This window comes from Lissotriton helveticus, chromosome 10 (assembly GCF_964261635.1).
Source record: "Lissotriton helveticus chromosome 10, aLisHel1.1, whole genome shotgun sequence".
Classification (NCBI taxonomy): Eukaryota; Metazoa; Chordata; class Amphibia; order Caudata; family Salamandridae; genus Lissotriton; species Lissotriton helveticus.
The window spans coordinates 179734464-179746959 of NC_136071.1; positions in this window are offsets into that span (position 1 = coordinate 179734464).

Here is a 12496-nt window from a genome sequence, read left to right on the forward strand (position 1 = left end):
CCGCTCACTCCAAAACATTTCAGGTCCCACCGTCCTCCAGCTCCGTGGTTTTCCGTTGACCTGAAGACCTTGCGATCCAAATGCAAGGCCCTAGAAAGAAAATGGAGGCTCTCTTACTCGGCCTCACAGAAGATTGTCTATAAAGAAGCTCTAAAGGAATACCACTTACAATGTAAAATTGCGAGAGCTGCCCATACTGTGAGTACAGTGACGCAAGCTCAGAATTGTCCACGTACTCTTTTTTCTGTTGTAAAAAAATTGACAGGAGCAGACACTATCCCGACACCCCCAGCTCTTGAGGAAACTCAATGTAACTCCATCGCTAAATTCTTCATTGCTAAAGTTGAGCGCATATACGATTCTTTGGACGCTCCCTTGTCTGCAAATGTACACCAACCGGGACAGGTTGTCGGGACCGAACAGCCACTTCCTACGGTGAAGGTCACAAACTGGCAATTGTTCGATGATACATTGTTCTTCTCCTGCCTAAGCAGCGTAAGATCGGGCTCTCCTTGTGACCCTGTACCCGTGAAAATTCTCAAATTATTGGATCTTGAACCTCGGCGGGTTCTCATGAGACTCCTAAATGCATCACTAATAGAATCTCACGTGCCACAGGCTTGGAAACACGCAATGGTTGTTCCTCTCCAAAAAAAAGCAGGAGTCGATGTGTCTAATCTCGCTAATTTCAGACCCATATCCTTGTTACCTGCTCTCTCAAAAGTGCAGGAAAGGCACGTCAACACTCAGTTGAACCATCTAGTGGAAAGCTCGGGATTTTTACACCCTTCCCAGTCTGGCTTTCGCGTGCATTATTCCACAGAGACCGCTCTACTTGGGGTGACTGAGAATTTACGACACGGTATCGACCGCGGGGAAACATCTGCACTCATCCTTTTGGATCTGAGCGCGGCGTTCCATACCGTGTCCCATTCCATCCTTTTAAATTCTCTCTGATCCCTGGGAGTGGACGGTCCGGCATTGGCTTGGATTGCCTCCTTCCTAAGTGAGCGCACCTTCCAAGTCTTCTCCACTAAAGCCACATCCGCTATATTTCCACTGGTGCACAGCGTTCCGCAGGGGTCCATTCTCAGCCCCTTGCTGTTTAACATCTACGTGAGACCCCTGGCCACCATCGCGGAGGATGCTGGGCTGACTATTTTTTCATACGCCGATGACACCCAAATTGTTTTCTCCCTTTCCAGCAGTGAGCGCAACAGTGTATCGATTCTGAAAACTGGATTGTCACGTATAGCTGAGTGGATGCAGAGGCATCTCCTCAAACTAAACGGTGACAAAACCGAGATTCTTATTTTAGGGAAGCATAAAGATCTGTGGGGCCCTCAACATTGGCCCAGTGATATGGGCCCTCTTCCCCAGCCAACTTCTGTGGTGCGCAACCTCGGATTTCTCATAGACGACAAACTCTCTATGAGACAGCAGGCCACTAAGGTGGCCGCCATCTGCTTCGCTACCTTGCGATGGCTCCAGAAAATTCTATGGATGCTGCCTCATACCACCAGAAGAACCGTAGTCCAGGCGTTAGTAACATCTCGCCTGGACTATGGTAATGTCCTCTATCTCGGTGCCGACGCTGCTACCGTTAACAAACTCCAGGTTGAGCGTCGGCTTGACTTCTTTGTAACATCCTGAGGAGATTATCGGCCTCACAGGCTCTACACGATCTACACTGGCTTAGGATTCCCAGTCGTATTAAATTTAAAGCCCTATGCTTTCTCTTCAAAATCAAGCAGGGCTCGGCCCCAAAATACTTGCAGAGTCTGGTCCTATCCTACAAGCCTAGTCGCACTTTAAGATCTTCTGCCAACTGCGACTTCGTTGTCCCAAGATTCAAGCTTGCAAGGATGGGGGGTCGGGCCTTTTCCCATCTAGGCCCCAAATACTGGAACGCGTTACCCATCACCCTGAAGTCAGAAACTAATTTTCTCTGTTTTAGAAAAAAATTGAAAACTACACTTTTCCAATGATTCGCATACCGCTTTAGTTGATTCATGGTGCTGTTTGGAGTGCTTGGCTTTTCTTCTTCAGTCTATCCCTTGCGCCGGGAAACCCACTGCGGGTAACTGTTGCGCATTATAAATTTTAAATAAATAAAAATAAAAATTTTAATCCTATGATTCTGCCACAGGAAAGCTATTAGTGAGCCGACATGCAGTTGTTTAGGGGCTTATCTACTTGCAATAAAGCTGCAACCGTTTCTAATATAATGGGTTGGGAGTAGACTAGGTGCACATTTTTGAAGTATCGGATGGTTAATACCAAAGTTAGAGGTAAGTGGTGGATTAAACATGTTTTAATCAACAGCCACGGAGGAGAGAGGTCTTCTAGGTCTCCAAACCACCAGGATCCTTGGGCTGCCAGAAAGACGCGTTGATATCTTGGGCAGTCCGGTTATTCCTTTGCCTACCTGACTGCGGGTGGAAACGCTGCTGGCGCCTGTTCTCTGCCGGTTTGCTGCTGACATTTGGCTGCCTTTACACCCACGCCTCGCGGCCCCCGCTCCGCGGGCGCCGCTCGTGGTCAACGCACTCCTACCTACGCCGGATTTTCTTCTGCAGGGGGTCCTGCCACTGCTCATTAATTGTCGGGACTGCGAGGACCAGCAGGCGCAGCGCTGCTCAACTCGCCGCAGCTGGTCCTCTTCCCGCCCCTCCCGCTTGAACCTGATAACTGCGGGCTGGGAAACTCTGCGTGGTGTTATTCCTTTGCCTACCTGACTGCGGGTGGAAACGCTGCTGGCGCTTGTTCTCTGCCGGTTTGCTGCTGACATTTGGCTGCCTTTACACCCACGCCTCGCGGCCCCCGCTCCGCGGGCGCCGCTCGTGGTCAACGCACTCCTACCTACGCCGGATTTTCTTCTGCAGGGGGTCCTGCCACTGCTCATTAATTGTCGGGACTGCGAGGACCAGCAGGCGCAGCGCAGCTCAACTCGCCGCAGCTGGTCCTCTTCCCGCCACTCCCGGTATTTAGTCGCCGCCACTGACGCGCTAGCGGGACGCGCGCGGAGCAAAGCGCGGAGCTAAGCCCGGGCAAAGGGCGGGCCCTCTGTGGCCCTCAGTGGCCGAGGTAGGCCGGGCTGGGCCTGGTCACTTACATGGACTAAGTTATTTGTATTTTGCACTCCTTGAGTTGTATTGATTGTGTTGGTCGATTTCTGGAAGATTTCGATATTTGACATTGTTTATATATTCGCTAGAATCTCCTTTTTTTTTGGCGGTCTTCAATTGGATTTTCTGGACTATTTGTTTTTTCTTCGGAAAATATTTTTAATATTTTATATTAATTCTTCTGGAAGTCGGTACTCTTGTATTGTTATTTTGTGAGTTATATTGAAAATGTCTAAAACGTTGCGTTCAGGGAGGGAAGTTGGAGGCATATTGGCCTCACAAAAAGAGTCTGCTCGCATAAGAAATAAATCTGTGAACAACCCCCCACTGAAGGGTCAATGCCAACTATCTGACCTCTGGGATCTGCCGACCCTTAATAACGCTAATGTATCAAATAAAGCCTCCGGTGTTAAGGGCCAGGTGGTTCATACCTCTGCCCTTATGTCTCCCCCGCCCACTTCCGTGTTGCTTTCTGCACCGCCCTCCCCTATTGCTATTCTTGAAGGGAAGGGAGAAAGCATGGTTAATCTAGTGGGACCTGAAGGAGTTCTTACGATTTGCCCACTGCTGTCTTGCACTCCACAGATTGACAGGTCGGGTGGTGGTCTGTTGCCATCATCTACCGACCGTGAATTCTGTGGTCAATGTGCAAATATAGCCAAAGTGGAGTCTGAGGCCCCCAGTAGATCTCCGGCCGGTGTGACCCCCTCCAGGCTTATGCTCCATAGTAGCACCCCTTCCTTATATGATCAGGATATGCCCAATTTGTTAGACGCTTCTGGGTCCCTAGGTCTTAACTTATCGGGTATATGCCACCCTCTGGAGGCATGCGAAAAACCCATCTCTGAATCCATGATTGCTCTGGAACAATTACTGTCCTCGATATTAGCTTTATTGGGGAAATTTGTTGGCAGCTCAGACTGCATCTTGGATTCAGTTACCCAAATCTTGAAGGCCTTGTTACAAAAATCAAGTGATTTGAGAGGTGCTGACCTACCCATGACGGCACATAGCTCGCAAGGGGGTGAGATAAATATCTGTGCACAAGTTGCTAATACGAAGGATGTGGTGACTTCCCAACTACATACTGCAGCTAGTCCCTTAACTGCAGTGTCGAATTGCATTAAGAATTCTGTTATAGAGATTGAGGAAGAAAATAAATCTGTGGCTGGTCTCACCGGGGTTCAAGACCTATTTCCCATCTTTACGTCTGAGAACAGAAAAGGCGTCTATGATTCTGAACCTGTGGTAAGGAAAAAAATCGGCCAAAATGGAAAAAATAAAGGGAATAAAAAGAAGCCAATTCGCAAGTACAGGAAGAAAAGGCAGCGTCGAATAATATTCCAAGATTGCTCTGCCGAAGGGGAGAATGTAGAGGTTGGTTCAGAGCCCCGCTCATTATCAACTAAGGCGGATGCTGAATCGAACTCCTTTCTCTCTTTACCTCCTAAGGGTAGATGCGAACTGGGTCCCCTGACATCTCAGGAGGTTTTGCTTCGACTGGGGGGTCCTTTGCCAACCCAGTCTCAACCACCTGTGAGTGGAGACCCAAGTAATTTTCGATCCGGGCCTCTTAATCCTATGGCGCCTTCCTTTGCCATGGCTTTAGAGACTGAGGTTGTCCCTATAGTGGAGGACTTCCAATTTATATCCAAAGCTCCAGTGGACACCCTTGTCTTGGACTTTCTACCTTTATTTGATGTGGACCTTCCCCTAAATAGAGCTTGGTTACTTAAGCGATTCAGTGAGAATGAAAATCTCCACCATATCCAATCTAGGGATATTGAGTTGGTTACCCTGTTTGGTGAAGTTAAGGTTTCTAGTATAAGGGTTAAATTTTACTCACCAATCATTGTAAACCTGATATTGCAGCAAGCCGAGATTTTCCAACGCACGGGTATTGATATTCTCCCGATTTTTAACTTGGGCAACATTAAGTATGCGCCCGGGGAGGCATTAGGAGGAGATAGGATTAGGGGGGTTACCGCTTCCCTTGGGGATCTGAAGATTCAGGTCTCTAAGGGAAAACGTGTGGTCTTGCAAGCAAAACCACCCCGTTGACACAGATTTCCTCTTGTATAGAGGATAATGATCGGTGGAATTGGCTGCATGGAGCCCTGACCTCAAAAATTAAAGACAACCCCAGACTATTCCAGCATCTTTAGCACTTCGCTGAAGATTATTTCTTGGAATGCCTCAGGGATTCATAGCAGCCCAGAGAAATTTGATTTCCTCTTTTCTGTAGGAGCCAATGTGATTTGTTTACAGGAAACTTGGTGTGTCAACATGTTGAATGTGTCCAAAGATTTTTATGTCTTGGAAGTGCCTGCTGCCCCCTCCAAGAAAGGACACGCCAGGGGGGGAATCGCCTGTTTATTGTCTAATAAATCGCAATGGAGATTCTCCCATTATATTGACCCCAGTAAACTCTTCCATGCTATAACTATAGAAAATTTGTTTAATGATGGCACTAAGTCCCCTATCGTGATTTTAAATGTTTATATTCCTCCAGAAGAACGTTTTAATGTGTTAATGAAGCGGGTATTTCGTTATGTGGATCAGATTAAAAATGTTCCATCTCCTCCGGAGGTTCTGATCATGGGCGATTTGAATTGTAAGATCTCTAATGTAAGCCTGGATCTTTTTAGGAATAAGTCTAAAGAAGAGGCGCACTTTATTCCCCAAGCTCTCTTCCCCGAAAAGTCAGTGACAAATAAAAGAGGGAAGATCCTGCTAAATGAATTAGTGGCCGTCGACGGGCTCATAGTAAATGGTAGATTCCCGTCGGACGTCCCTGCAAAATTTACCCATAAGTCTCCCTTTGGGTCTTCCATCTTGGATTATGTCATCGCTGACTATGGCTTGTTTCCATCTATTCTTGATTTTAAAATTGTACCCACCCCTCTGAGTGATCACAGTTTATTATTTGTAACTATTTCCTTAAAAACCCTGCCTACTGCACCTTGGTCTCTTAGCGGCAGCGATGCTGCCTTCCATGCTTCTTCTGGAAGGTGTTATTGGAATTCCGCAGCCGTTAAAGGAGTGCAGGAACTTTTATCTGATACCGTTTTAGTTCTTAATGAGTGGCGTGGCAATGAAATAGTATACTTCGAAGAATTTTTGCGGAAGATTACTTCTTGTGCAAAAAAATCTTCCCGACCAATAAGAGGGGTTGTAGTTCCCCGGGCACTGTGCACCTTAAATAAGGAAATTAACAACCTTGTCCGGGAACAATACTTGGATAGAGGTATAGAACGTGGAAGAGAAATTTCAAGGCTAAAAAGGAAGAGAAGTAGACTTAAACTAAAGATAAAAAAGGCTAAGGAGGACATTATCTGGATCGATCTGCGGGAATCGGTCGTCCATGGTAGGATTAGAGATTTCTGGGCAATAATAGGTAAGGGGTGTGGGTCCAGACTAAGCCCCTCCCCTATTCCCATAGCGGAAGAGGTATGGTCCATTTACATTCGGGACCTTTATGCAGGGAATGGTATTTCTGATACTATCGATTCTGATGATTTCCTAGGTAGTGTTAACACTATTGCGCAGGATGCGGACGGCCTTTCGAACTTTCCTTTAGTAAAGGAAATCGAGACGGCCATAAAAAACATGCGTGCATCTGGGGCAATGGGACCTGATGAACTCCCCATGACGATCCTTAAACAGGACCCGCTCGGGTGGAGTAAAATACTGTACCCCCTGTTTAAAGCATGTTTTTTGTCTAAAAAGGTTCCTGCCTCGTGGAGGGGGAGTATTCTGGTCCCAATTTTCAAGAAGGGAATTAGGGATTGCCCAAGTAACTATCGTTTGATTGCGCTCCTCGACTCAATCGGGAAGGTCTTTGCGAAATGCCTTCTAGGATTTCTTTCCGCTTGGGTTGAGGAGAACAATATCCTGCCGTTTGCACAGACTGGGTTCCGTAGGAATCACGGAACCCTGGATAATCTTACTGCTCTACAGGTAGTTACGGACAAATATGTACAGGTGAGACGGGGGACGGTGTACGCAGCTTTTATTGATTTCTCCACTGCGTTCGATAAAGTGGATCGCGGAACGCTTTGGAGAAAATTGGCTGCGCTCGGTCTCCCGTCTCACCTGTTGGAGCTGGTGCGGGCTCTTCACACAGAGACCTGGTGTAGGGTCCTGCTGGGGGTGAAGGGGGGCTTTCTGACCCAATTCCATCGAGCAATGGCCTTAAACAAGGCTGTTTACTGGCTCCCCTCCTATTCTCTCTATATACGGCTGATTTGCCCGCCACTCTGTCAGCCACTGAGGGTATCGCCCCCTTGCTGGGGGTAGCCCTGTATCTTGTCTGATGTATGCCGATGATGTCCTTATTCTTGACTTAACGCCCAAAGGACTTTCAAATCGGCTGCATGCCCTCCATAGTTATGCGGTGGCTCATTGTATGAAGATTAATATAACCAAGAGTAAAGTCATGTGTATAGTAGGAAAAAAGAGGTGTCGAGCTGCAGATTTTGGTTGGTGTATCGGGGGGCAAAAATTGGAGGTTGTAAAGTCATATATTTTTCTGGGGAAAATTGTTACGGCTAATCTGAGTGAGAAGCTCCATATAGAGCATTGTTCTCGCAAAGCTCTTGCCCATGGCAAAGGTTTAAACTCACTATACCATGCAACGGGGAAACGGCACTTTCAGATTTTACTGGAGGTGTATAGATCTAAAATCCCCGTGACAATTTTGTATGGTATAGAGTTAATAGAGTTGAAAAAGTGGGACTTCTGCCATAGGATTGAGGGGAAACTCTTAAGATCTCTCTCCTCATTAAATTCTGCCTGCTCTCTGGCCGCCTGTAGGCTTGAATTTGGTCTAAGGAGCAGTTGGGTACAGGGTCTCTGTGCCCTAGTAAGATGGGTGGCCTGTCTTGCAAGAGCGGAAGCTGGGACACTGAGAGCACTCATTAAAAGTGAATTACTAGGTAATTTCAATGAGTTTTCCCAACTTGTTTGTAACTTCAGAAAAGCCGTAACTCTTTTAAAATTAGACGAAAAGTCTCTTTTTATGTACTCCCCTATTCAGTTAAAACTTGTGCTAAAAGCAGCCTCCTGGGACCTCTGCTTTCAATCGGATAAAAAATTAATCCATGGGAAAAGGAATGTACATATCCTTCTCGATACTTATCTGATGAAGCAGCCACAATCCTATGTGCGATGGTCCTTCCCACATGGTATACGTAGATTTTGGTTCCTGTTGCGATACGATTTAATTCCTTTAAATCTCTTGTTATCCAAATGGTACGGCTCCACCTCTTTGTGTAATCTATGTCATCTAAATATTCAGGACTGTACGCATGTTCTACTGATTTGCCCTGCGTTATGTAAATTGCGCTCTAGATGGATAAAAGTTATTTGTCTCCGTCTGGGCATTCTAACTCTGAATGATTTTCTTCATGCACTTTATTGTCCCCCTAACGAAATGTTCTGCTTCTACATTTTTAATTTTTTTAAAGGTTTTTTAGCTATTTATTAATAATCAATGGAGACGCCTTCTTGATTTGCCAAATTTTCTACTGCTCTGGTGTGTGAATTAGTCTATATGTAATTTATGTATTTGTTAGCGGACACTTTTGCAGTTGCACTGTTTTGTATTTTATTTCTGTATATTTTATGTGGCCCTCTGCTGAGAGCCAAAACATAATAAATAAATTGAATTGGGCAGTCCGGTAGGTTAATGCCACCACTCTTCTTGGTCAGTTTCAATATGTTAGCAGAGATTCTAGCTCTCTTGCCTTTTCACAAAAAGTTGGAAACTAACTTAACCACTTCTGTAAAGAAGAAGGCAGAGAGAGTCATTGGGAATATACAGATAAGAAAGTTAATCAAAACATATATCATCATTTTGATCGTTTCTGTGGGCCTGCACAAGGAAATATGTTTAGGGGACCAAGGGGCATATTATCAAGGAACGGTGTTAAAATTATTGCCGCTTTAGCGGCAGGAAACAGCCGCTAAAGCGGCGATAATGGGCTTGATAATATGCCATAGAGAATTTCAATAGAAGCCCATGTTAACACCAGAACATGGGCTTCTATTGGAATTCTCAAGGGCATATTATCAAGCCCATTATCACCGCTTTAGCGTCCGTTTCCTGCTGCTAAAGCGGCGATAATTTTAACACCATGCCTTGATAATATGCCCCCAAGTGTTTAGTAGATCTTTATTCTTAGTTAGAGTTTTCTTTCCGTTTATTGCTGGGACATGTGTAGGTCTTTACCTAACCATATGCTGAGATATTTAAGAGCTTTAAGTTGCCATTTCAAGCCTGAGTTTCCTAGTATTGAGGCAGCACTAAGTTCATTTAATGGAAATACTTTGGTTTTGGTCCTGTTAAGTGAAGGACAGCAGTGGTTCAATGACTAATAAGACTAATAAGAATAGATGTTGAAATAGTGGACAACATTGCTGTGTATCTTGAGTTAACAGAAAGGGAGTAGATTGATCACCACTGACCCTAACCTTTGCCCGAGGATTGGAATATAATGCCATTATCATGCAAATTAAGTACTCAATTGGTATAGCTGCAGGGCAGACTGGAGGGAGGTCCAGGAAACCTTATCAAAGGCTTTCTCCACATCAAGCGCTAATGGTGCTGTTAGAGAATCAACGTGGTTGGCATTGACAGGTGCATGGCAGAATAATCTAATATTGTCCGTCGCCAGCCTATCTTTCAAAAAGCCCGTCTGCGAAGGAGCATTGAGTTTTTGTATGACCTATTCCAATCGTAGGGCCAGAATCTTTTCAAATAAAATTAAGGAAATAGGCCAGTAATTCCTAATATCCAAATGATCCTTTCCCTTTTTTGGAATGACTACTATTGTAGACCTATTATTTACTGGTAATCTTCATTAAACTGAGTACAGTGATCCTCTCCCCCAGCCTATAATCCACCCTCCTATCCATTGGGAACTTCAAATGTTTGCTTGTGACACAGCAGCTCGCCATATGGTCTTTTATACTTCCATAAAATTAGAAAAAAACGAAAGTATTAATGCTTGTGAAGGGCTGTGTGGGAGGCAGGGCCACCTCACTGAGTGAGGACTAGGACAGGAGCAGTACAACAGGGTAATGTAGTACGAGTACACTTCTGGTGATAAAATTGAGCTATATCAAAGAGGACACTGTTCCGTGGTAATGGGCGCATCTATGTCACCCAAATTTAGTAAGATGTAGGATAGAGGAAGGCAGCCGCTGGAAGGGGTAGGTGCGGAGGCTAAAGCACCCATCGTTAACCTAAACCTCGATGCTTGCCCAACCAGCGCCGCTTAGCCTAAGGAGTCAGATCTTGTTCATAGGGCACACATGGTAAGATCTACCTACAGAGATCACCTGACTACTCTAGGAACTAATGACTAGGGCACTCCACGGGCCTGACAGGGTTATCATCGTGAAACCCTTTTCTCCTTTTTAGACTGACGTGCACTTTTCACACCCTTTATTTCTAGGTCCTGAAGAAACGCTACTGATCATTAGGACGCTTCAAGCATGAAACATGTCAACCTTCTAATTAGTTACACTGGCACATTAAAGCCCCACGTAACTCACTAACCTGTTGGTTTTTTAGCCTACCAAGGACACCACGAGAATAAATTATCCAAGAGTGGATGCTCTTAGGTATTTTAAACTTCACTTTTTATGGCTGACCTCTCACCTCGACTGGATCAAGCAAATGCACACCCGCCGCGTTTGGGAACATTGCCCATAATGCATCTCTCTTACGCAGATGACATCGTCTTGTTTAGCCTGACCCGAGTAGGCCTACAAAGAGCACTTAATGCACTACTGATGTTTGCTAATACCAACGCACTGGAGATCAACGAGACCAAAACAAAAACTATGTCGTTCACAAACTGCACACGGTATCAGTATCATTTTAAAATAGGAGAAAAGCGCCTTGGAATAGTAAATACCTATAAGTACTTGGGGGTATACATCGACAAAAGTCTGAATTTTCAATCTCAGAAACAATATCTTGAAAAAAAGGAAACGGAAATATCTATGCTTTCCACGCTATCGCTAAGAAGCTATATGGTCCCTCATTCACGCCACTAATTACTGTGATGGCCGCAAAGTTACTACCTGCAATCACCTGTGGAAGCATAGTGTTAAATGGAAAAGATGGTAAAATCTTAGACTCGTTACAAATAAAGGCCTATAAAAAAGTCTTCAGATTACCCCAGTCAGCAGCCCCGGCACAGGTCCGACTTGAATTTGGCCTCATCAAGCAGGAAATTGGGAGAAAATACGCAACAATGAAAACCTGGTATAAATTATGGCAGAATCGATCTAATCTGCTAAATGATGCCTTGTGGCAAGCCCAGGAGGATCCAAACTCAAGCTACGGTAAATGTTTGAAAAAGGCATTAGATGACACCGAGATGAGGGATCTATTGGCGAAGAACCCTTCATTCCAAATCTTCCGTAGCTTAACAAGCAAGGCGGCAAAAATGCAATCATTATTGGCAAACAAAGGTACCCTAGCAAAAAGATCCCACGGCTGGATGGTTCTGCAATCCTATACATCACTTCGACCGGCGAAATACCTCGGAGCAACATACTCGCCCCACTTGAAACTCAAGCAAATGGCAACTAGACTTGGGGTATTACCAAGCCTGGCTGAACAACCATCGTGGAAATATAGTGACGTCAAATCTTGTGGTTTATGTGGTGAAGCCTGGCAAGACATTATCCATCTAATATGCGTCTGTCCCACCTTAAAAACGCAACGTATGGTATTACTAAAAAAGGCTTTTAATGACAGAGGAATTCGAACATGTAGAGGTGCAATTATTAGAGGACTCGGTACGACTGACCCTCAGCTGACTTGTAAAATAATGAAATTCTTACTGTATTATGAGACAAACCATGTGGCACTTCCTAAACAATAATGGTTAGAATGTTATGGTCCTTTTACAAGAAATGTAAAAAAAAAATTTTTTTAAACTTGAAATCAATAACAATACGATGTCGTAGAATTATGTACAAACTTTAAATTGGCATCATGAGAAGGACACCGCTTTTGCTCTTTTGAAATTATATAATTAACATGCTTGTTCTTGTTTTTAAATATTTTTTAATTATTTTATAGGGACATATCTGTTTTATGACATTGTTATGGTTTTAAATAACTTAAACAATAAAGAGATTCACTTCACTTCACTTGCACACACCGCATCACTATTTCTCACAGAATCCTTCCCCTTTTCATGTCCCGCCCCCACACCTGCACGCACTTTACGTATTCTCTTTTAAAAGATCTCCGCTAAAGAGAATCTTCGGGGGCCCGGTCTGACGAGGAGCACCAAAAGCCCGATGATGAAGCATGACATGAGTGTGAGGGCGAATAAGAGGAA